Source organism: Puma concolor, chromosome D2 (genome assembly GCF_028749965.1).
Source record: "Puma concolor isolate L17-30 chromosome D2, mPumCon1.1.hap2, whole genome shotgun sequence".
NCBI classification, from domain to species: domain Eukaryota; kingdom Metazoa; phylum Chordata; class Mammalia; order Carnivora; family Felidae; genus Puma; species Puma concolor.
The window spans coordinates 2,881,974-2,907,990 of record NC_141677.1 but is presented as its reverse complement, the minus strand read 5'-3'; the positions used below and the strand labels follow the sequence as shown (position 1 = coordinate 2,907,990).

At 39.6% G+C, this 26,017-nt stretch overlaps 1 protein-coding gene and 1 long non-coding RNA gene across 14 annotated transcripts in view; one reads left to right on the top strand and one right to left on the bottom strand.

Annotated features, from left to right (window-relative positions):
- Positions 1–26,017, bottom strand: part of PCDH15 (protocadherin related 15) — a 1,260,230-nt gene that overhangs the window by 849,408 nt on the left and 384,805 nt on the right. The gene's annotated exons all lie outside the window — the stretch shown is intronic.
- LOC147575737 (uncharacterized) lies at positions 885–6,490 on the top strand. The gene is made up of 3 exons (XR_015241495.1): positions 885–919; positions 4,637–4,728; positions 6,356–6,490. It is a non-coding gene; the product is annotated as an uncharacterized LOC147575737 (long non-coding RNA).

Here is a 26,017-nt window from a genome sequence, read left to right as displayed (position 1 = left end):
TTTGAATATTTAACTGGAGTAAGGAAGCGCCTGTATTTATTTATTTTTATTAAAGAAACGTTTACTTATTTTTAAGAGAGAGAGAGAGACACAGAGAGAGTGTGAGTGGGGGAGGGGCAGAGAGAGAGGGAGACACAGAATCTGAAGCAGGCTCCAGGCTCTGAGCTGTGAGCACAGAGCCTGATGTGGGGCTCAAACCCACGAACTGTGACATCATGACCTGAGCCGAAGTCTGATGCTTAACCGACTGAGCCACCCAGGCGCCCCAGGGGGAGCCTGTACTTAAAAGAAATACAGTTCTAAAATATTTTGAGACAGGTTTCAGTTGTAAAAGTAATTTTCTCTTCCGTATTAATACACTTGCCGGTCATTCTTAGCGCCTCTACTTTCTGACATCCAGCTTGCTCTGTGAACTTTGCTGCTGTTCGTTTTAATGTCACTCTTGTTTTCCTTTGTCCATAACAAGTATTTTATGTCGGCGTCCAGATGGTCCCTCAGCTCCCACTGCACTCGTTCTCAAGTAGGGCTTCCCGCTAGGCTCCTACCTAAACCGGGGCAAACACCTCCTTCCGCAGGCACAACCTCACAATGGCAGAGGCCACAATGGGGCGTGTGTGCAGTGTGCGCATGCGCCCGTGTGACTTCACCTTCAGTCCTTGAAGTGAAGCCTTGTGACTGTTCCCCCAGGCCTTGAGCGGTAAGAGATGTAGCCATCGCTGAAGACACGGAACCCAACGTCTGAAGCAAACGTGTGTTTTCGCCATTTCCCAGGAGGAGTTGTACGCTTCTGCCTCATGATTGGGGCATCATGTTGGGATTGGCCCAGTTTGGGGAAGACGTGGAGGACGGGGCTGTGGATTTTTGCCTTAGATTGCACAATCACCGATCGACTTCTTTCATTGCAAAGGGAGGGAAAAAGGTAAACAACGCATCGTATGTAAGCTACCCTTCCCTCCAGCTAGAAATTGTTTCCTTGATCTCTGAAAGAAGGTCTTGGCAAATCAATTCCTCATAGGGTCTGAAATTTAATCACACGTTGTAGTAACAGCTTATTTACATAATTGTTTGTCTATGTAAATAACGAATGCTGTGCTTGGTTCCAACAGTCTGAATTTGTTCTTGGACGGATTGAGGACAACGGGAAATGAACCCAGTCCATGCGTTATTATATATTAGTAACTAAATATATGCATTTCCTCTAAAGTGTGCAGCGTTTAATCCCTTTCACCTTGTTTTACTTTCTGTATAGTGGATATAAGGAAAATATTAATAATTATTTTGATACAAAATAACAATGCCTACCATTTATTGTTGTGCAGAATAAATGAGAAAAGAGACCTTAGTGTGTGCTTTGGCCACGGAAACGCTCAAGGAGTCTTAGCAATTACTAACAATCCCTAAATGTGAATCGCATCTTGCATAAAGTAGGGATTCACAAAGATATTGGCCTGATCCCATCAAACAAAAGTCTGAGTGATCCTTTTTCCTCTGATTGTACTAATTCCAATCGATGCTGTCTGCCCCCATCCAGGGGAGGATCATGAGATGATTCTTTATAAAACCGGTAACCAGAACATCAGTTATCTAGTGACAAGAGCTTGCCTCTATGGGTTACAAACACTGACAAATCAATAAATAGCACTGGAAAAGTATTGTGATAGATGCTGCTAGTTTCAAACTTAATCATGTTTAGTTTAGTCTCATTCAATAACAGTGATGATTTGATTCTCACTGTTAGTTGCATTTCTTAGTGAAACAATCCTAACACTATAGTGCCCATCATTCAGAGCTTTCCAATAGCAGTATTAGCAGGTTCATTATCTCTGGGCTGTTGTGGAAAAGAGCAGCCTCTGTAATGGCCACAGACTAGAGTTCAGCTTCTTTGTGTCAGAAAGATTTTGAATTATACTTTCCTTCTAGCCCCTTTTCCCATCCTGCCATAACTTGTTGTCACAGAGCACAGGAGGCAGAACAGAAGTGTTTCTCTAATTGGCATTGCAAAAAATAATTAGTTTGCTTTTTAAAAATTTTTTAATGTTTACTTATTTTTGAGACATAGAGCACAAGCAGGGGAGGGGCAGAGAGAGAGGGAGACACAGAATTCGAAGCTGACTCTAGGTTCCAAGCTGTCAGCACAGAGCCCGATGTGGGGCTTGAACCCACAAACCATGAGATCATGACCTGAGCCAGAGTCTTAACTGACTGAGCCACCCCAGTACCCCAAGAAATACTTATTTTAGACCAAAATGAGACTTTCACTTATGTGGGCGGGGGGGGGGGGGAAGAAAAAAAGTTTTAATCTCATTTCTTTTCTTTACATAATAATCTGATTTTTCAGAAGTTTTCTGAATGTACCATCTCATTATTTTCATTTCAAATTTTATGATTAGCAGTAAGACGACTGTTTATTTTCTGTTCCATCCCGGGACTGCTTTGGGAAAGCCAGAATAGTGGATCACCTGCATATCTGAGAGTGTGCAAACACGGGACTCAGAAATGCCTCGAGGTTCTTTTAAAGTTCGCTCCTTGACCCAGCCAATTACTGTATCTGCTAAACAGATAAGAGGTGGTGTCTCATCACCACTCGGGCTATTCAGGTACTAGGCCTGAACAATAATCCAGAAGCGTTCCACCGATTAACCCATTTGTCACTGTAAAGAAAGAAGATGCCTTTGCTTTAATACTCTGAGTCACTGGGACATATTACTGAAGCACCACTGAGGAGGCCCTGATACAATTTCTTTTCAATAGCGATAGTGTGACTAGGTCCAGCGACATTCCCTTTCAGACATTTAATCTGACAAACTTGTACCTTTAACATTTGGCAACAAGGGAACTTCATTATCGAAATGGAACAGATTGTCAACCTGAGTTTCTTGAACTCATGTGGCCTTCGACAAGCCACCGGCGTCCATTTCCAGGTCAGTACAGTAAAGGAAAACACAAAGCCTCTCATCTATTACACGGATGAGAATCACAGAACCAAATAACTTTGAGTAGGTATAAACCTCAGAGTCTGTTATTTAGCCCAACAATACACTTAAAAAAATCGCCTCTAATAGCAAACTTTTCTCTGCATGTAAATGTCCGGAGATATCAAAAGACCGCCCAGTTAAAAATATATGCATTTGTTACTTATGTAGTTTAACCTTCATTTGAAACCCAAATATATGCCATTTTCTTCATCTTAGTTCTAACGTCTGTAGCTATGCAGTAAGAGTTTACTCACTGTATAAAATTTTAACCTTCAAGGTATGGAAACAACCAAAATTGATAACAAAGTGTCCATTTTTCATGTACAATACCTGCTGTTTTGATGATCATTTCTCACGATTTAATTTCTGGATCTTTTGTCAGTAACGGTGTTTGGACTTGTATGATGTTTAATTGGATGGCTTCTCTGGCCTTGATTATGAAAGTCCATATTACACACTGTTGAATTTTGAAATACCTACAGATATTCCCTTTTTATGTGCTGTCAAGGTAATTGGGTCTTCTGAGGGCCTCCTAAATGTGAATGTTGAGAGAGAAGAATTTGGCTTTTTTTTTTTTCCTTTCCAAGATATGAAATCATGTGATTTTTCCCCCTATTAGTCTTCAATTTGCTACATGAGCTTTAGAGAAGATAGAGAAAATTCACTGTGTGCCAGGAGGAAGACAGGAAAAGAGCCAGAATCTTTTGTTGGGCATTTATGCTCAAAGGAAAGATCTGTAATCCCAATCCAGCCAGTAGAAGAGACATAGGAAGTAATACTGAAGCAAGAGACAATGATTAGGGACAAGGGTTGTGATGAGCAGGGATGTTGTGAAAAAGTTCAAGGACAATTTCCAAGAAAAATCTCATGCTTACAGTGGAGCAGAGAAAGAACTCCACAGGTCAGTTCAAATGAGGGAGAAGGAAGTTGACAGGTGGAGCCTGACCCATGGCCAGGAGAGGTCTCACTGGGATTTGGGTGACAGAACTGAGGGATCAGTGACTTAGCACTGCTATGGTCCTAGACAGTAACACTGGGAACTGGGCCTGTGGGCTGTACTTTGAAATGCAGTAAGATGGTGAGAACAGAGATAAGCAGCAGTTAACCAACTGGGTTGGGGATTAATATGGGTCTAGGCAGAAACGACACGGAATTAATCATCTTATGAGTTACACTGCACCAAGATTCACTCCCTTAATTTTACTTAAAATGGATAGTTTGGATGGACTTTAAGCTTCACTATGTGGAAAAAGAGATTTTAGCATTCTAGGCTTAAAATAAACGTATGATAGATGTGTGACAGAAGAAAGTGGCATGGATGAGACTTACAAAGATAGCTTGTAGTTTCTAGCCCAAAGTTTAAAAAAAGATGGTCTCTTTAGGTTCTTATATACTGGGCAACACAAATCACCAGCAGCAAAGCAGATACATTTGAACTTCCCCTCGGTGTGCTGGGATACAATTAGAGCAGTTGCTTGGGTTTTGTTTCATAGAATTCATTCAGTTTGGCCTGTGTGCTTAACACAGCTCTTCATAACTGAATGAAGTTGAATAACGTTTCAAAATGGCAAAGGGAAGGCTTTAACATTGCCTTCACTTAATCAAAGAACAAATTCAATGCAATCGTTTTCAGTAACGGTCACAGTGTTGTCATTCTGCAGCTTTGCATTGTGGACGGAAGTGGAACACCAGCATGTAAGCAAACAAGACTCAACTGGGTGGACAAGTGTATTCCACTGTGGAGAGCAGCCCAGTAAGTATCACTCAAATTGCTTAGGCATGCTAATCCTTTCTCTCTGCTTTCTTGTGCCCTTCTTGAAATTAAAGAAGTGACTGTCTAAATACAATCTGGATTGATTTACTCTTCCAGATTCTATAGCCGATGGAAGATTTTAGAAGCCAGTATATATTTTCACTCAAGAATATAATCAATGTCTATGCAAATTATCAATATGCCTAAAAACTTTACTATGAAACAGTTAAATGTTTCTTTCTTGAAACACTTAAGTATTTCTTGATAAAGCTCCAAGAAGTTTTTAATTTATTTGGCCATCTATCTATTAGGTTTATTCTATTCTGTAAGTATCTTATTTATAGATTGAGAAATTAACTAAAAAAAATACCAAATGTTTTCCCCTAAATTCAGAAAAAAAAAAACATATTAAGTTTATCAAAAAGATTACAACTCTTTTCCTAAAAACTCCAATTTGACTTTTGATGAACTTTGGACTAAAATTTTGTATTTGGGTTTTGCAAAAGAACGAAGCAGCTCATCTTAATTCTGTGTCTGATGCCTGTCAGTGAAGCAAGCTGACACATGGTAAGTCGGATAGAGGCTGTGAGGCTGACGATCTGACTGAAGCTACTTAACCTCTCTGAGCTTCCATTTTTGCATGAGAAACGCTGACTTCTTAGCTGCCCTCTTATTCCTTTGTTATCTTTCCTTTCACAACCTCACAGATACACTGCTTAGAAAGAACCATGCCAGACAGCTGAAAATGGGACACAGCACAGTAATCAGAGAAGGAGATCTCATTTTGAGAAAGGTGCCAGGTGTCCTGTGAAGTGAACGGTCTCCCGCAAACATCACCAGTTTCTGTAAATCGCTTCTCCAGGAAAAACCAAAGGGCAGCTTTTCCAGTGCTGTTGAGCTGAACAGAAAGATGGGTACACAAAATAACAGAGCTTACAGTCACACTCAGATGTCGTTTGTGTCCGATGTACCACACGTGTGGCTCCCATATGTACACATCAGACACATATGTCCTGTAAAACAGCCAATCTTTATCCTCCGTAAGACTCACAAAAATGGTTTCTAAAAATCCTTAATCATTGAATTTAATAGCATGGTGATCTAATTCCAGCTTAGGAGTCATAACTTTTGGCAAGGTATGTTTGGCTAAGTAACTTTTTCCAAAAGATACAATTAAAATGATCTTTTGGCTTCTAAAATAATCTAAGAAATCCATTAAAAACAGCATTCCATTTCATTATGATATGGCTCCATTAACTTGCCATGAGATGGAGGAAGTTATCCTTGCCTAAGAGGGTCAACTTTCAAGGCCATCCCTTGACAGCTCTTCATACTTCATAGGGGTCCTCTTAACATTCCCAAACCATGACTATGTATGTATCCATAATTTCTGTTCAGTGAACTTTACATTTTTGCAATTTTTATGCTGTGATGTAAACAAACACTTTCATGTCTAAAATATGTTAACATCCTCTAGTGCAGTACATTCTTTTCTATTCAGTTTTTGAGAATGCATCTTCTCAAAAAGTTAAAAACGTTTTCATGATTAAGCTAACAAAAATTACTAGGCACATGCTTGTTAATAAAACGTATTGAGATTGATAATTCATACATTTTGTTTTTCTAGGTGTCTCCCCAAACCAAAACTATACCAAGAATCTACAATGAATCTCAGAACGACAGCACATATATCTGCTTTAGTTCACCATTTTATCCCCAGTATGATCCATGATTTGAATTTGAATTAAAGTAATTATCTTCTTGGGTGGCTCAGTTGGTTAAGCCTCTGACTTGAGCTCAGGTCATGATCTCACACTTATGGGTTTGAGCCCCACATCAGGGTCTGTGCTGAAGGCTCAGAGTCTGGACCCTGCTTTGGATTCTGTGTCTCCCTCTCTCTCTCTCTGCCCCTCCCCTGCTCATACTCTGTTTATCTGTCTGTCTCTCTCTCTCAAAAACAAATGCTTAAAAAAATAAAATAATTATCTTCTCAAAAGGTGACTCTACGAACCATTTGAATAGAACTGACTTTCCTATCCATTAATAAGTTACTAATAAGCTTCAGAGAGTAGTGTACCCATGCTGAAAGACTACGGGTAAAACATGTATGGCTCAACATAATATACAAAAAAATATAAACTAGCATACAAATATACATAATTATAATAAAACTATACGTGCCATTTTCCTTCTTAAAATGGTTATTGAAGCAGAACCTATTCCCTGAAACCCGGTCAGGTAGAGGAAGCATGTTTTGGACCAAATGCTGTGTGCACAGAAGGGACCTTTAACCAGCCTGTGCTTTCTGTGCATGGTGGAAGAAATAAGGCTTAGCTCAATAAAACAGCTAGTGAGTGCACAAAGAAGACACACTGAAATAGCCTGAGTGAGCTCATCCTAAGAGGAAGAGGAAGATGGATGAGTACAAGGATCCTAGGGTCACCTCGCCCCATGGATACAACCAGACAACACTTAATTCTGTGTAAATAACCTGGAAAATGACCTGAAGAACTAGCAGAATAGACTCACTGCAGCTAGGTGTACAAAAGAGGCCATATCCAAAAGGAGAAAAAGAGTGGAGATGTGATCAGAAGCCAAACGGACCCATGGGACTATCTGCAGGAGGGAACAACACCTGATGTGTGAGAGGGGAGAGGGGCAGAACCCCACTAGGTGCCCCGGGCACAGAGGGGAGGCGGGTAGAACCCCACTAGGTACCCCGGGCACAGGGGAGAAGGGGGGACAGAACCCACTAGGTTCCCCAGGCACAGAGGGGAGGGGGGCAGAACCCCGCTAGGCACTCCGGGCCCTGGATGATAGCACAGCAGATAGCCTGGCTGACATACGGCACAGAAGCAGGAGTTCGAAAGAAATCTGTGTATATGGTAGGGAAATTTGTCTGTGAATCTTGGGGCCTGTGCTGGAAGGGCAGGGATTGTTGGGGGACTTCTCCAAGAACAAAGGAGCTGGTGGGTGCCATCACCCTCTCCCATCCCCCGGCCTAGATATAAGGGAACCACCGGCACAACAGGAACACTCAACACCTAGCTTGCTGACGACGTGCCCCATCCCCACACCCTCCTGCAGACCCAGCCCCTCCAACCCAGCCTCAGCAGGACGTGTCCGCAGTGGCTACAAATCCCCTCCACCGCAGGCCAACTCGGACTTTGTCTACCACAGTCCCCCGTGTTCTCCAGTGCACCTGCACCTCTCTGGACTGACTCCTGCCTCAGGAAGAGAGGAAGATAGGCACACACACCAGTCTGACTACAGCCCCATCAGTGGGCTGGGGCAGACATCTGGTCTGACTGCAGCCCTGCCCACCAACAAAAGCTTCGCAGGGGACAACAAAGAGAGAAGACACTGCAGCTCACGCAAATACCTGATCTGACTCAACGTAAGCCAAGGCAGCCCCAGACAAGTCCACTAAGATCACAGGGAACAAACCCTGCCCACGCGACCAAGAGCCGTCGCAGATGATGGTACTGAAGGCGAAAGGGGCTCAGCCACAACAGGGCACAACACACACAGGAGACACACCGCGGCACCAAGTTCTGGGGAACAGGGGACGTTGCACCGCGGGGCACGGCAAAGCCTCTTCTTCGTTAGGCTGCGACTTTCGAGAGCAGGAGACACAGCTGACTCTCCTAACACAGAAACATACCCAGAGACTCGGACAAAATGAGGAAACAGAGGAATGTGTCCCAATGAAGGAACAGGACAAAATCACAGCAAGAGACCTAAAGGAAAGAGAGATAATTAATATGCCTGGCAGATCATTTAAAATAATGGGCAAAATTCTGAAACAGAGGGATAAGATCCTAATGCGATTGCCCCAGAATATGGTATATTTATGAATTTAAATTTAAATTTATTTTTTTGTTTACATTTTTGATTTTTTTTTTAATTTAAAACACTGAGACTGCATTGTGTATATGAAAAATTCTATTTAGATTTAGATGTGTATGCAAAGAGTGCTTATTTGGGACAAATTTGTGTTTCATCAATGTATAGGTGTATTATTCAGGATTCCTTACAAATTGGCTGCCTGCTCTTTTCTCTCTTGATGTGATGCTCTATAATCCTGGTTGTGGAGAAAGATGTAGAAGGAAATTTCACTGGGAATGGGAGTGGGTATCATAAAATTTTGCAAATGGATAATAAGGTTTTGTTCCTTCTATTTTTTATAATATATAACGTTTTACCCTCTACAGCTAAGATGAGGACAATAATAACCACAACAACCACAAGAACAACAACACAAACTCCATGACCTAGCATCCACGACATAGCAGACAATGTGAGATTAATAAAATATGTATTTTTAGATTCTTTAAGCCAGCCACAAAAAAATAAAGGATAGCCATTATTGAAAATAAGGCTTTGGAAAGGGTCCATGAGAAATGACTTGCCAGAAGTTTAAAGCATAAAATTAGCTTGGTTTTCAAACCACAAAATAAATATCCATGGTTTGTTTTAATTGAGTAAAGAAGTTGAAGAAAGAGAACTTTTTATGCTGGATTTTATATGGGCATGTTACAATGGTCTCAGTGCATATGAGAGTAGTACTGTAAGATAGAATATCCCATTGCATATAATGCTTTCATGTCATAAAGTCCAATAATACATGTATACTATTCTGTTAAATTAAAAAAAGTATTTAAAAAATAAAGTAATGGTCAAAAAGGCACTCATTGAACTTGATAAAAGAGGACAGTACCTCAGTGAGACCTCGACAAACAGAAAACATAAGAAATGAATGATTCGGAGATGAAAAACTCAACAACTGAAATAAAAAATACCCTAGAGGGAATGAATAGTAGACTAGAGGAAACAGAAGAACAGATCAGTGACCGGGAGGACAGAGTAATGGAAAGCAAACCAGCTGAACATGAGAGAGAAAAGTAATGATAAAAAATGAAAATAGACTGAGGAAAAGATCAAGTGTTAAAACACTCACATTATATGGATCCCTAGAAAAGAGAGAGAAAAGGGCACAGGAAAATTATTTGAAGAAATAGTTTTTCCCAAATCTGGGGAAGAAAACAGAAATCCAGATTCAAGGAAAGCCCCCAGCAAATTCACTCCAAGAAGGTCCACACCAAGACACACAGTTATTAAAATGGCAAATGTAATGATAAAGAGAAAAAAATTTAAAGCCGCAAGACAAGAAAAGACAGTTACATGCAAGGGAGACCCCATAAGGCTCTCAGTATATTTGCCAGAAGAAACTTTGCAGGTCAGAAGGGAGTGGTATGATATATTCAAAGTGCTTAAAGGGAAAAATAATCTGCAGCCAAGAATACTCTATCCAGCGAAGCTTTCATTTATAATAGAAGGAGTGATAAAGAGTTTCCCAGACAAACAAAAGTTAAAGAAATCCATGACCACTAAACCAGGCATACAAGAAATATTAAAAGGTACTCTTTGAGCAGAAGGGAAAGACCATAGACAGGAATAAGAAAAGCAGGAAGCACAAAATCAATAAAATTAACTACATCTAATAAAAATTAATCAAGGAATTCACAAACTAAAAGCATGTAAAAGTATGACACCATATACTAAAACACGGTGAGGGGCTGGCAAAAATTTAGTGCTTTTAGAATGGGTTCAATCTAAGTGAACATCAACTTAATAGACATTGTTATATGCATTAAATGTTATTTATAAACTGAATGGTAACCATAAAACAAAAACCACTAATGGATATGCAAATAATAAAAAGAAAGGAATCCAAACATATCACTAAAGAAAGCCAGTGAACCATGAGAGAAGAGAACAAGAGGAGAAAGGAAGAGAACTACAAAAACAACCAGAAAACAAATAACAAAATGTCAGCAGGTACAAACATATCAATAATTACTTTGAATGTCTTCAATCAGAAGACATAGGGTGATGGGATAGATAAAAGAACAAGAATTATCTGTATTCTACCTACAAGAGACTGAATTCAGACCCTACAACAGATGCAGAATGAAAATGAAGGGAAGGAAAACATTTTTAATGAAAAGAAAAAACAAGCTGTAGCAGTGATACCTACATCAGAAAAAATGGACGTTAAAACAGACAGTAACAAGAAACAAAGAAGGACACTATATAATAATAAAGGGAACGATCCAACAAGAAGATATAAAAATTGTAAATATTTACGCACCCGACATGAAGTGCCCAAATACATAAAGCACTGTTTAACAAACATAAAGGAAGTAATCAATAGTAATACAATAATAGTAGGGAAACTTAAATACCCCACTTACATCAATGGGCAGATCATCCTAACAGAAAATAAATAAGGAAATAGTGGGTTTGAATGACACATTGGACCAGATGGATTTAACAAATATATTCATAACACTCCTGTAAAACAGTAGAATACACATTCTTTTCAAGTGCAAATGGAACATTATCCAGAATAGATCACATATTAGGCCACTAAACAGGCCTCACCAATTCAAAAAGAATGAAGGTATATCATACCTTCATTTTGACCACAATACTATGAAACCAGAAATCAACCACAAAAACAAAAACAAAATTAAAAAATTTTTAAAAAATGGAAAGATCACAAATACATGGAGGTTAAATAACATGCTACTAAACAATAAATTGGTAAACCAAGAAATCAAAGAAGAAATGAAAAATCACATGGAAGCAAACAAAAGTAAAAATACAATGGTCCAAAATCTTTGAGAGGCAGGAGTTCTAAGAGGGAAGTTTACAGCAATACAGGCCTATCAGAAGAAGAAAAATCTCAAACAACCTAACCTTACACCTCAAGGAGATACAAAAAGAATAACAAACAAAACCCAGCAGAAGGAAGAAAATAATAAAGGTGAGAGCATAAATACATGATATAGAAAATAATATTAATAATGATAATGGTCAATAATAATAATAGGAGGGATAAATGAAACCAGGAACTGTTTTTTTTTAAGATCAACAAAAATTGATAAACCTCCAACCAGACTAATTTTAAAAAGTAAAAGAAAAGAGAGGGGAATGGGACTCAAATACATAAAATCAAAAACAAAAGAGGAGAAATACCAACAGCACAGAATCATGTAAGAAAATATTATGAAAAATTATATGCCAGCAAACTGGACAACCTAGACAAAATGGATAAGTTCCTAGAAATATATAGTCTGCCAAAACTGAAGAATGGACAAATAAAAAATTGGAACAGACTGATAACCAGATAAACTAAATCAGTAATCGAAAAAACCCAAAAAACAAAACTCCAGGACAAGATGGCTTCACAGGTGAATTCTATCAAATATTTAAAGAAGAGTTAATAACTTCTCTAGCTATTTCAAAAAATAGAAGAGAAGGAAAACTTCCAAATTCATTCCATGAGGCCAGTATTACCCTGATTCCGAAACCAGATAAAGACACAACAAGAAGAGAACTATAAGCCAATATCCTTCATGAAAATAGATGAAAAAATTCTCAACAAAAGCCTGGCAAATTTAATCCAATATTACTTTTTTAAAAAATCATTCACCATGATCAAGTGGAATTTATTTCTGGGTAGCAAGTTGTTCAATATTTGCAAATCAATGTGATTCATCACATCAGCTATAAAAAAGGATAAAAACTATATGATCATTTCAATATATGAAGGGAAAAAATCTGACAAAGTACAACATCTATTCATAATAAAAATCCTCAACCAAATAAGTTAGAGGGAACATACTTCCACATAATAAAGGCCATCTATGAAAAACATACAGCTAACATCATATTCAATGGGGAAACACTGAGAGCTTTTCCCTTACGTCAGAACAAAACAAGGATGTCTACTCTCACCACTGTTATTCATCATAATACTGGAAGTCCTAGCCACAGCAATCAGACAACAAAAAAAAATAAAATGCATCCAAATTGATCAGGAAGAAGGAAAATTTTCACTATTTGCAGATGACATGATAAGATAGAGGACCCTAAATACTCCACCAAAAAACTACTAGAACTGATAAATGAATCCAGTAAGGTCACAGAATTTAAAATCAATGTACAGAAATCCATTCCATTTCTATACACTGATAATAAAGCAGCAGAAAGAGAAATTAAGAAAACAATCCCATTTATAACAGCTCCCCAAATAATAAAATACCTAGGAGTAAACTTAAGGAGGTGAAAGACTTATACTCTGAAAACTATAAAATACTGATTAAAGAAACTGAAGATGACCCAAACAAATGGAAGATATTCATGCTCATCAACAGGAAGAGCAAATATTATTAAAATGTCTATATTACCCAAAACAATCTACATATTCAATGCAATTCCTATCAAAATACCAATAGCATTTTTCACCTTAGTGGAAAAAACAATCCTAAAATTTGTATGAAACCACAGAAGACCCAGAATAGCCAAAGACATCTTGAAAAAGAAAAAAAAAAAAAAAACTGGGGGTTTCACAATTTCAGACTTCAAGTTATATTACAAAGATGTAGTAATCAAAACAGTAAGGTACTGGTACAAAAATAGACACAAAGATCAATAGAACAGAATAGAGATCCCAGAAATAAACCCTCAACTCTGTGGTCAGTTAATCAACAAAGGAGGCAAGAATGTGCAATCGGAAAAGACAGTCTCTTCAACAAATAAATGATGCTGGGAAAACTGGACAGCAACATGCAAAAGAATGAAAACTGGACCACATTCATATACCATACACAAAAATAGACTCAAAATGGATGAAGGACCTACATGTGAGACCTGAAACCATGAAAATCCTTGAAGAGAGCACATACAGTACCTTCTTTGACATCAGCTGCAGCAGTATTTTCCTAGATATATCTTCTGAGGCAAGGGAATAAAAAAATAAACTATTGAGACTACATCACAATAAAAAGCTTCTGCGCAGCAAAGGAAACAATCAATAAAACTAAAAGGCAACCTACTGAATGGAAGAAGATACTTGCAAATGATATATCCAATAAAAGATTAGTATCCAACAAATGTAACGAACTTATACAACTCTCTCTCTCTCTCTCTCTCTCTCTCACACACACACACACATACACACACACACACAGACACACACACACAAGTAATCCAATTAAAAATTGGCAGAAGACATAAACAGACATTTTTCCAAAGAAGACCTCCAGATGGCCAACAGACACATAAAAAGATGTTCAGCATCATTCACCATCAGGGAAACACAAATCAAAACCATATGAGATACCACCTCACACCTAAATACAATGGCTAAAATAAAAAACACACCTACCAAGTGTTGGTGATGATGGGGAGAAAAAGGATCCCTTGTGCACTGTTAATGAGAATGAAAACTGGTTCAGCTACTATGGAAAACAGTATACAAGTTACTCATAAAATTAAAAATAGAGCTAGCTTAGGATCCAGTAATTCCTCTATTGATTATTTACCTGAGGGATATGAAAACACTAACTAAAAGGGATACACTCACCCCTATGATTATAATAGCATTATTTACAATAATCAAATTATAGAAGCAACCCAAGTGTCCATTGATACATATATATATTTAACGCTGCATTACTCAGTCATGAAACAATGAAATCTTGTTATTTGCAACAACCTGGAAAGACTTAGAGCATATAATGCTAAGTGAAATATGTCAGTAAGAGAAAGACAAATACCATAGTATTTCACTCATGTGGAATGTAAGAAACAAGACAAAGAAAAAAAAAGAGACAAACCAGGAAACAGACTCTTAACTATAGAGAAGAAACTGACGGTTATCAGAGTGGAGGTGGGTAGGGGGGATGGTAGAAACAGGTGATGGGGATTAAGTACACTTGTCATGATGAGCATTGAGTAATGTATACAATTGTTGAATCATGATATTGTAAATCTGAAAGTAATATAACACTGTATGTTAATTATATCTGAACATAAATATTAAAAACTAAAAACAAATACAGAAAGAATGCAGCAGATATTTCAAAAAAGGTAGTCTATTAAAAGCCACTAAACAAAATTAACACTAAAAAAATAAAATGGTTTCTGAAATAAACTACTGAATAGGACAGAGAGGCAAGATGGAACATCAGCAAAAAATACTATCTATCCATCCATCTATCCATCCATCTGTCCATTCATAATCCATGTATCCGTCCATCCATCTACCCATCCATAATCCATCCATCCATCCATCCATCCATCCGTCCATCCATAATCTATCTATCCATGTATCTATCCGTCCATCTATCCATGCATCCATCCATCCATAACCCATCTATCCAGCCATCTATCTTCCAGGTAGCTACAAATAAAACTCTTGGGGGTCATGAGCCATTCTGAAAAACAGACGCTAATAATAATGGATACTATTCTCCCTCTCTCTCTGCCCCTCCCCTGCTCTTGCTTGCTCACTCTTTCTTTCTCACTCTTCAAACTAAAGAGATCTCTTTCCTTGAACTTGTGTCCTTTATATGTACTTAATAAGACAGATCACACGGTACTTTGTGGTCATTACGTATGTCTGAACATAATTTTCTTAGCAGCATTCAAGGTCCTTAAAGGCAGCCCCATAGTTCTGTTAGGAGTACAGCCCCTGAGACACAGGAGGGAGGATAGGGGAAGGAGGCAGGGAGGGAGGCAGAGACAACATTACAGTGTGTTTCTGAGCAGGTCTCTGCAGGTGTGATGGGCCATCGCTCACTTGATTTTGAAGGACTGTCATCGAACAGGCCAAATAAACTCTTTTCAGGGGGACAAAAATCATAGGCAAACTCCTGTTTCCCACTGATCGAAGGGAGCATTAACTCCCTGTGCAACTCAGCCCCCCCGCCCCCTGCTACTAGACACAGTGCTAAGTGATCCGAAGGCAGGCATGCATCAGTGACAAGAGTGATGCCCCTAAGGTGAGCCCCAGTCAGTCCCCGCTGTCTTGTGGCCCTCTATCCTGGAGGCAGGGAGACATTTCTGCTTTAGTATATGAACATCATAAAGCCATAACCACATGCTAGAACCCATCTTGGAAACATTTACTGCAAGTGTATTTTATACATCACAGTTATTACAATATTACTGAATAAATAGCAGAGTCAAGAAAGTGGGGTGGAAAGGTAAGGGTGACTGTCACATGAGAAGTGAACAGTTCCATTAAGAGTAAAATAAAACACAATGAACACGATAGGTTAGTAATTTCTAAACGTTTAAAACTGGAATGAGTTTTAGGCTCCTAATACTCTAAGTATGGAGTTATGTAAATCACTTGTACCCACCTTTGTTAAAGAGTTAAAAAAAAGGGCAGCTTTCTAATTCCACTTTTACTGAAAATAGCTGTGTGTTCTCTCTGGGCCCCATTTATTCCATCTGTGAAGTGAGGAATGACTTTGATGACATCTCAGATTTTTCCAAACTTGGAAACTGATTTGCCTAAGATCCGTGATCATTGGCAAAGAAGTAACATGAACTTAACAGATATTATCAAGTACACATCATGTATGAAGACACAGTAATAGGGGTGCCTGGGTGGCTCAGTCGGTTGAGCATCTGAATCTTGATTTCTGCTCAGGTCATGATCTCATGGTTCTTGAGATTGAGCCCCACGTCAGGGTCTGCACTGACAATGCAGAGCCTGCTTGGGATTCTCTCTGTCTCCCTCTCTCTGCCCCTCCTCCATTTGTTTTCTCTCTCTTTCTCTCTCAAAATAAATAAATTTTAAAAACCCACAGTAATGAAGAAAACAACGCACAGTAATACACAAAACAGACAGACTTATGTCCTTTCGTCCTGCCCTCTTGGAGGTTAAATCCTAGTGTGTGGAGTCATCAGGGGAAAAGTTCAGTGTGTCAGAAGGTGTTCAAGTACAGAGGAAAAGAAGGCAAAGTGTATACGAAGCCATGGAGGCAGGGACAGTGCTGAACAGGTCGGCCAGAGCCAGCCTCATCGGGGAGTGCGGTGAGGGCTCCAAGCCCAGGGATACTGCAGGGAGAGAGTCCTCAGCAGAGAGGACAGTGTGAATGCCCTCAGGGGGGCGTGGGCGTCACATGTGCTGGGAAAATGACGAAGAATTCTGTGGTTTGAGCCAAGAAACAGAAGCGGCAACTACGGTGGGCACAATCCCAGTGAGTTAAGAGGAGGTAAGGCCATGTGGCACCCTCTGGATGAATTTGGCTTTTATTCAGAATGAGATGGAGTCGTTGACTTTTTTTTAATTTTTTTTTTTTTTGCATAAGAACGATGTGGTTTGGCACTCCAAGGGTCGCTTGGGCTGCTGTGTTAGAATGGATTAGAGTGGGGCCAGGAGGTGAACATTGGCAAGGAAGCAAACTGCTTCTAGAAGATACATCTGACAACAATGCTTGTAAAATTAATAACCTGGCTAAAATGATGGTAACGAGTCCACATCTTTTAACTTAGGTTTTTATGTCATGGCCGTCAGAGTGGCTGAAAGTTCTATGTAACCCAAGTACACGAGATAACCAAATCACTATCCCAGACAGGTAACACCTGGCTCTAATTAATGTGATACCAAGGGCACTTCCATAATTCCTTAGGGTGGCAGCCCTAGGTTACTAAGAAGTCTACCTGTTTCACTTTTGTTTTTTTTGGCAAGAACTGCCATCTTCCAATAATTCACAAAATGACCCACACAAAGCGAAAGAGGAGAGGTACCCGCTGTATGTTCTCTATGCCTTTTAGAAAACATGGGGTTGTTCTTTTGGTCACATACATGCGAATCTACAAGAAAGGTGATATTGGGGACATCAAGGGAATGGGCAGTGTTCATAAAGGAGAGCCCCCCCCCAAGATGTCCCCATGGCAAAACTGGAAGGGTCCATAGTGTTACCCAGCATGCTGTTGGCATTGCTGTAACTGACCAAGTAAGGGTAAGATTCTTGCTGAGAGAATTAATGTATATACTGAGCATATTAAGCCCTCAAAGAGCCTTCCTGAAGCATGTGAAGGAAAATGATCAGAGGAAGAAGGAAGACAAAGAGAAAGGTACTTGGGTTCAGCTGAAGCGCCAGCCTGCCCCACCCAGAGAAGTGCACCTTGTGAGAATACACAGAGAGGAGCCTGAGCTGCGGGAACCCAGTCCCTATGAGTTCACGGCACGATAAGTATAAAAAAACCCATAAGATCTCAAGATTGTATTTAAAAAAGTCACCTCTTTCACAGGTGATGTATTTCGCAGCAGAGGACATCCACAGAGATGTAAGGATTTGTGTCCTTTGAGAATAGCCATATCACATACTGAATTTTAAATGTCTTTGTGATAAAATTTTCATCACTATCTTACAATCTTCAGCATAATTTTTGTTAAAAATTGAAGACTTGCGTCTATGCTCACTGTATTTGCAGAAAGGATGGATAGGTGTCCCCCACTCAGTTGAAGTGTTTCACAAAAAGCCATGTGGGCACCAAGAGACCCAGAAGGATGTGACGTGCAGGATGAGGACCTTGAAGAAAAGTGGTTACAGGTTCTGATCTGGAGCCAGATGGTAAATGCAGGTGTCATGTAAAAACCAATACAGACTTTGGAGCAGACACGTGTCCCTGGAAATCTGTAAACACCTCATAAATGATTGAATTCTTCCATATAAGCAAGTAAAGTCGGGGTCAGGGTTTTTACTCGGGCATTTGAGGACAACGTGATTTTTAAACTAGTGAAATCTGAGACATAAGTACTGGATACGTGAGGACAAGGTGTAATAAATATTCTGAAAGAACTTACAAGTTTATTTAGGATTTGTCTTCCAAGTGAACCCTTTTCCCTACATGTTGTTATATGGCTGTCAGGGGCATGATGCTACAGACATATTTTATCTAAAGTTCCTATTTTGAAAGCCACATTTGGTGCATGCAAATAGAAAAAGATGACACAATAGGGCAAGAAATCTATAGATGATGAGAAGGCACGTGGGCCCACTTAGCCATACTTTAATAAGATTATCCTAACACCCAACAGTACAGTTCTTAATTTGGTTTCTAAGTACACTTTAATCCAGTCATTGTAAATCACCACCCCTTCAGATACTAAGGAGAGGGAGACACGAACATATCCTTTCCAACATAAGATAGAGGCAAAAGTCATGTCCGTAATGTAACACATGCTGTGCTCTGTGTGCGTTCCTACATACTGGACCAGGTGGCATAATGTGTCCTGAAATTTCTCTTCATCATGAGGATGATGGGTTACATTCTAAAATATTTGAGAAATAAAGATAAAGAAAGTAAAATCAGATTGTTTTAAAAGAAGTGTTTTATTTTCATAAAACACCACACACACACGCACACGGGCAGGCAATAGCTGAAAGGGCTCTCAGTGATGCTCCTCTCCTGATGTTCATATTCTTTCCACTCCCCATGACACAGGGTTTGAGATTAATCATGCTTGAGATTAATGGCTTCTGAGATCAAATACCAGAACATTGTGATGCTTTTCTTGCTCACAGGGTCTTGGCTTCTAACTTGCTCTCTCTGGCGTGACCTGCTTCATGGAAAAGATCCATGTAATGACTGAGGGAAGCCCCTGGCCAATAGCCAGTAAGGAAGGGACTGAGGACCCCTCATCCAAGAGCCCAGGAGAAACAATCCTGCCAGCGACCTCTTGAGTAAGGAATGGAAGTGTGTCCACTCACCCTCAGGGGAGCCCCCAGACCACTGTGGCCCCACTGACACCTTCCCTGAGCTTCGTGAGGTGTTCAGACCCAGAGAGCCCTGTGAAGCACTGCCTGGACTTCTGACCTACAGAGACTGTGAGACAGTAAAGGGTTGTTGCCTTACTGACTAAGATTTGGGATAATTTGTTAAACAGAAAGATAGAACCAATGCACAAAAGTAAACCAAGTCACAAGAGAAAACACATTTTTTAGGGGGAAAATCCCTACATTCTGGAATTGGAGGCAGCTGCCATAAGTGATCAAAGTTAACATATTATTTGACTGCAGCATGTGACTATCATAAAGCGTCTTTGCCTTTTAATCTGTTAGACACTCAAATAGAAAATCAAAATATTACAGAAATGTATGCTGTGAATTAAGAAAGACCTAAAAAACAGAGAGGATATGGGAGGTAGTTATAAAATGTTATCAAAGTCAGAATTTATATATTAGAGGAAATGGCAAGGATTCCAAAAAGATGCACACCTCCTTCTCTGGGAATAATTATTACTCCGATAGTATATTATAATAAATAGAGTTCTGAGTAACAAATTTGTGGGAAGTCTAAGCAGCAATCCAGGTAAATACACACCACTCCTCTAAGGAGGAAATAGGAGAGGACAATCCTACATACTTCCCTAGAAACATGTTGTCTTTTCTTACAAATGTCTCTTTTATAATGTTACCCACAAACTGCAAAGGCCCCTCTTCCTAAATAATAATAATAATAATAATAATAATAATAATAATTCCATCACTAACTGTATTTCATAAGTAAAATTTCCTTCATGATATGAAATTATGTTAATTTTTGAATACAGGCTTTTCCCACCATTTTGTTAATAAGTACTTCATGAGAAGGGGAAAAATCAAAAGTCTTTCAAAAGCCATCATACCTCGATGATTCAAATCAACTCACCAGGCTTATGACAGGCAGACGACATAAAAATAAATTGTCCCACCAAAGCTAAGTTGATTACTACTGACTACCTACCTGTGTTCTTCTAAGATTTTATAAATTGCCTGTGATTGGAGCTCAGATGAAATTAGCTTGCTGATTGTCCGTAACCATAGGAAACACTATTCACGGAAAGGTAAAACAGAAACTAATCCTTTACATACACAGTGAAAGGAACGTAAATAGGAAAGAAAGTGATCTAAGCACAAGTGTTGCACAGAACAGACAAAAAGAATCAACCACTGTATAACGTGTCTCATAAGGGCAGAGTCCTCGGTTAAGTAGGCTTGTGTCTACTGATGAATGATGGCTGCAAGAGTTGCTTTCACAACATACCAAATGTGGCGCTGAACTTGAAATCAGACTGGTGCTATTACCTTGCGGGGTTTTCACAATGCAGGCAGGTCTAGAAACTGTTTTGTTGTTGTTGTTGTTGTTGTTGTTGTTGTTGTTGTTGTTCTTGATGTTGTTGTTTTATTTTGTTTTGGTTTGGTTTGGTTTTTATCAGCTAATATAACATTGATTATGGTTAGGAAAGTGTGGATGGGGCATGAACAGAACTCACTGGCTTAGAAACTGGTTAATATACACAAGCAACATCATTGTGCAGTGAAGGCCTGGATATCGGACAGCACGTTTCTTTAATAAGCATGTTTCATTTAATAGCCTCTAAATGTCTAGAAAGTCTAATCACTAGTTACAGTATTGTTGACTGAGCCAGAAATTATAGAAACAAAGACATATTTATGGGATATTTTCTCAGAGCTGTAGTAGTCTAGCATGAATTTAGGGTAATAGGCATAGAATTGATAGGAATAGTAGTCAGAATATCCTTGTCTCTGGACAGTGAGAGAAATACCTCCAAATTGACTAAATCTTCCTCTTTAAACTTTTCGCTATCATGTTGTCATTACTTTTTATCATTTCAAAACATGCCCCAAGCCGCCAAGTTTTAGATTCTTTGATATTTTTGGCTTTAAAGTGGTCTTTCAGCACTTTTACCCCAAACAGTAAACTCCTGAACTCTATACCACACGAAAGAACAGCTAATTCTAGCTGTATTTCATGGAGCCCTTAATGTGCAGCCATGGGGAGGAATGTGCTGCTTAACCACTGAGAACAGTGATTCTAGGGCCAAGTGTCTCATTCCTACTTTTGACCGTTCGGAGGCATCGCTTATTCCAGGTGAAGAGCCTTCCTGCAAGAGTGATGGGGGTGGCCGCACATGTCTTTCTGCTTTGTCAGCTTCTGTTGTCCATAGGTCATTGTATCCCATGTGCCCACCCCACCCCCATGTGTCCACCAACACAAATGATCTAACTAAGTTTACCAGGAAGTGGAGAGTGTATCCATGCTTCCCTTCATTGTGGTGCATCACATGGGAGGAACAAGTCACTACAAGAACACAACAGCGAAATATGAAATTAAGCACTTACTTTAAGCTGCACCTCAAGATGCCTTATCTAGCCCTCACAGTCACATCACAAATTTACAAGATAAGAAGACTCAATAAAGATAAATAACTTACTGGGTATCTGGGTGGCTCTGTCAGTTAAGTGTCCAAGTCCTGGTTTTGGCTCAGGTTATGATCTCAAGGTTCAGGGGATCGAGCCCCACATCACGCTCTGCGCTGACAGTGCAGAGCCTGCTTGGCGTTCTCTCTCTCCCTCTCCTACTTTCCCTCCCCTGCTTGTTCTCTCATATAAATGTATAAAAAAGATAAATAAGTTACCTAATGCCATACAATCAGTAAGTAGGAGCTCTGTAATATGACTGTTTCTGACTTGAAAATGCTTTATTTACCCTGAACTATCACCAAAAATCCACATTTACATAATATTGCTCTCACATGTCCTAGATGGATCCCAAGGTTAATTTGGTACAATTTCATTGCCCAGAAGATCTCTGATTTATTCTCTTCCAAAATGTCCATCTATGTTATATATCAACTTCTACTTGGAAACAACCATGGCTGAACCTATGCATTCCTATTCCCTCCTACAACAATTTGCCTACTATCCACCTGCCGGCTTAACAATGAAGACCAAGTTTTTATTGAACTGGAAGTCCCTGAAGGCTTATCTCATTGTCTTTTCCCCCTAAACTCACCACACCAGTATATTGAGAATAGCCTCCATTTGTGGGTACAAAGTTTAAAAGACTCTCATTTATTTATTTATTAAACCCATAGCCCTGCCATTATCATTTATATTATTTCTACAGAATGTAAGAATTCATTTAAAGAGGGAACAATATAAGGTAATCATTTTATTGCCCATTTATTGTTAATACTAGGAATATAGTTTGCAGAACCACTGCCAGAATTACAGCAGAGATCATAAGCACCTGAAATTCTGTGTCCCAAATGTACTTCCTGTCATCTATAGGATACATGTGTAATGTTTGCATCCTCTACATTTACAGTATGTAAGAGTTATTTATATCTTGCAAGAGAGGTTCTCTGGTGCTTTTCCTACTGAAAAAAAAAATTCTGTATTTAAAACAATCTATTCATTAGACACTGGGGACCATGTAGGTACATAGACTATTTGGAAGGGATACCAACATTTCAGCATCCAGGACTTCCATATGCATTCCAAGGAGTTTTGGGTGTGGGAGCTACTTCAATTCTGATTAAATATTTTTTCTTTGTTCATTCTGCCTTTGTACTTATGTTCCACATTCTTTTTTTGGGTGTTAGATTGAATATTATCTTGCACTCTTACATGGAATTTCTTAAGAAAGAACTATTGACTTTTTTTTTCTTTGCCAGACAATTATTTGTAGTAGCGGATGGCCTATCCGCTGATGCTGATGTTCAACAACATCCCTAACCTCTCTCTACCCACTGGATGACTCCTCCTCTCCCAGCTGTGATAACCAGCAGTGTCTCCAGACGGTGCCAAATGTCTCTTTTTAGGCAAAGTCACTATTAATTAAGAACCACTAATCTAAAAGATTTTGCTTCTGTATCTCATGTACAAAAAAATTATAGTCCTAGAGATCACAATCTGGGTGTGTGTGTGTGTGTGTGTGTGTGTGTGTGTGTGTGTTTCCTGTGTCATGGGTCCCCAAGATCACACTCAGGTTGGATGATTCACTACGAGGATTCACAGAACTCAGGATGTTGGCATATTCACAGCTATGATTTACTGCAGTGAAAGGCTACAAAGCAAAATCAACAAAGAGAAAAGGCACATCAAAGTTCAGAGGAAACCAGGTGCAAGCTTCCAAGACCTCTTTCCCTTTGGAGTCACAGAGATGCAGTTAATTCTTCCAGCAGTGGGCTGTGAGAATATGTGTGGAGTTCTGTCCATCAAAGGAGCTCATTAGGCACTTAATATTCACTGCCCAGCATGTATGAAAACTCCAGACTCTCAGAAGGGAAGCAGTTGTTTAGCCAAAACCACATTGTTTGTACAAATAATTCATGTACGCCACGCTTATTAGTTAATAATGATGGGGATTTTCAAGAAACCCAAGTTCCTAAGTGCTAGCCAGGGTTCAACCTTGTAAGCTGGTCTTCCTAAGGGTAATGGTCCCAGACTGCTATGCTAACTCTATCTGCACACTTCCCTACACAAAGTTTTGTGAAATGCCAACTACATTTTAGGCACCCAAAGATTTACAGAACAAATGAGTTAACCAAGTAATCAATCTATCTTGTTTTCCATAAGAATCCATTAAACTTATTTATTTAGACTTTTGTTCCTAGGGATTCTTAGCTACATAGAGGGAAATATTCCCAGCAATGAAATATAATCACAAATTATAGAATTAAATAGAAGATTTTAGTTAATTATGCCACCCTTGACACGCATTTCTAGAAAATCTCCAAACAATTCAATATGTCACAGAGGACTCCATTTTTGGTGAAAAGAACATGGGGCATGGTAATGTTCTGGTCATTAAATTCCCAGACACAACCACCAAGAGAATGAGCGTGTAAATCTAGACTACATGAACAACCCTTTTCTTCCAAGAAGTCTGTGCCATTTTGGAAGATAAAATCACTCAACGGTAAATTTTGTTTAATAGTTGACTTATCTACTGTCCTCCAGTCCAGACAAACGGCTCATAATTAATAGGATGGCTAGCAAAAATTAGCTTCATCTGATTTTTCAAACAAGAGAATGAGCCCCTCTTCTTATGCTAATGAAACCATATGGCCCTCTTTATCACACCTGTCCTCAGGGGTAGGTTGGGGTTTACTTTTGCAGCACTCTTGGCCACCCACCCTCCCCCACCCCGAGTGCAGTCTTTATGAAGGGCAAGACTGTCACTGCTCTCGTCTCTCACCTTGGTCTCCCCAGAATCCTGCTTAGTCTGCACCAAACTTATTTATTTTAATAAAGCTTTAGGGGATCACGGTCAAGAGTCCATATACCCCCAGGGTATTTTAGTTTAAAGGCAAGCATGTTTAAAGGCAAACATGATTTTCAAAAAGTGTATTAAAGACAAATCAGCAGGCCTTTCAGGATTTGTTTCCTTGATTCTAAGGTGTGCTAAGAACGGTTCCAGGTGGACGCTGACACCATTCGTGACATTCGTGACCGCGCTTGGGAAGGTCCTTGGGTTGCCAAAACACTGTAGTAGACACCTCTGACATAAATAGGCGCAAGCGTCTTCCACAGTGTGCCCTAACAAATAGTATCTTCTGTGTTTGCATGTTTTGAGAACAGGATTGGAAAACATTCATTAGACAAAGCACTTTGCTCTTAAACGCTGTCCTCATGCCTTTGAAGGCACGTATTTCTGGTTAGACAGAGAGGGTGCATTGGGCGCAGGCCCCTGGCCATGAGTTTGTTTGTAGATTATTCCTCCTTCCTCTCTCCCTCCATGCTGTGCTGTTTGTGTTTCTTCCTGAAGAACTGTACCTTAAGGGAACTATTCTGTACCCATTCTTTTCCAAAAGGTGAAAAGGGCTCAGCAAATGCTGACGTCTGGAAGGGTACCTTGACTGAGATCACAGAGTTAACATCCTCCTGACAGTGGTCCAGGAAGCACGGTCCAGCTAGACAAGCCAGTGTGAACAACCTTCTAATTCCAGGCCGAACTTACTCTCCATATGCAAAGGTAACTACTCAAATAACTTTTTGCTTGAGACATTTAAGTTAAATGTAGTATTTTTGTAACAATAGACACGCATTGTTAATGATGATAATTGATAGAAACGGTTACTTTCAGGGGCGCCTGGGTGGCGCAGTCAGTTAAGCGTCCGACTTCAGCCAGGTCACGATCTCGCGGTCCGTGAGTTCGAGCCCCGCGTCGGGCTCTGTGCTGACGGCTCGGAGCCTGGAGCCTGTTTCGGATTCTGTGTCTCCCTCTCTCTCTGCCCCTCCCCCGTTCATGCTCTGTCTCTCTCTGTCCCAAAAATAAATAAAAAATGTTGAAAAAAAAAATTAAAAAAAAAAAAAAGAAACGGTTACTTTCAGAACTAAGAAGAAATACATGATCAGATCGTTGCTTTTAAATACACTGATTCCTGGATCCTAAATGATGATAAAAGTTCACCCTAAGGAACATATTAGCAAAACTCTATTCCTTGCCCTGATTACAGGAAGATAATTTATTCTTGAAATATTTTACTACTGGGGTGCCTGGGTGGCTCAGTCTGTTCAGCATCCGACTTGGGCTCAGGTCATGATCTCCTGGTTTGTGAGTTCGAGCCCCGCGTCAGGCTCTGTGCTGACAGCTCAGAGCCTGGAACCGGCTTCGGATTCTG